This window comes from Theobroma cacao, chromosome 7 (assembly GCF_000208745.1).
Source record: "Theobroma cacao cultivar B97-61/B2 chromosome 7, Criollo_cocoa_genome_V2, whole genome shotgun sequence".
Classification (NCBI taxonomy): domain Eukaryota; kingdom Viridiplantae; phylum Streptophyta; class Magnoliopsida; order Malvales; family Malvaceae; genus Theobroma; species Theobroma cacao.
In genome coordinates this window covers 11676757-11677656 of record NC_030856.1, presented here as the reverse complement: position 1 = coordinate 11677656, position 900 = coordinate 11676757, and positions in this window count along the sequence as shown.

Genomic DNA, 900 nt, shown 5'->3' with positions numbered 1-900 from the left:
GGCGGTTGTCATGGGCTCGATGGGGAGTTTCGGGTCGTGACATTTGTCCAGCACATGGTCTTCCCTTATCTTCATTTTGACCTTGACTAATCATGTGGTGGAGATAAAAGGTTTAAAATTTTTAAAGTTTTAAAAATGAACCAATGGAAACATGCCATGTGTCAAGCTTAGAATATTTTATTATTTTTTATAAAAATCAGCCCATATTTATCCCATTCTTCTTCTCCATATTCGGCCAAGACAAAAGGAAAGAAAGGAAAAACAAGAACAAAACCTAAGTGGAGGATTTCAAGAGAAAAAGCGTGAAAAATCAAGGAAAACAAGTGAAAAAGGTCAGATTTTTCAATTTAAACTTGAAATCTATTTTCCTTAAGAATTTCTCCTTATTTTCCGTGGTTAAATTACATGTTTTCATGATGAATTCATGGCTGGTCAAAATAGGTATGGAGAGAGAAAGATGTTGGATTGAATTGATTTTAAGATATGTTAGTGTTTTTTTAGAAGTAAAACAATAAGAAAAGAATTCATTTTTCCCATGAATCTTCATCGCTGAATCTTCCTTGATGTGTGTGGGTGATGGATTGTTATTATTTGAAGAAAAATGGCTTAGAAAATGATGAGTAATAGTGAGAAAATTAAGTAGGAAAAATCACGGTGTTAGTGCACTATAATGGCCGAATTTTTCCATGAAGGAATGGGAGGGTTTTGATGCTGAAATTGGTGTTAGTTGAATAATGTTTGGTGAATTGAGGTATTAGAAATGAAATGGAGCAATTTGGAACCAAATTGAACATAATTGTCATTTAATCGGGTAATAGGCCGAATTAGGTCAGCACCGCATTTAAGCGGTAGTCGGATAAGTTGCATATCATATCATGCATGTACACCGAGCCTAAATTG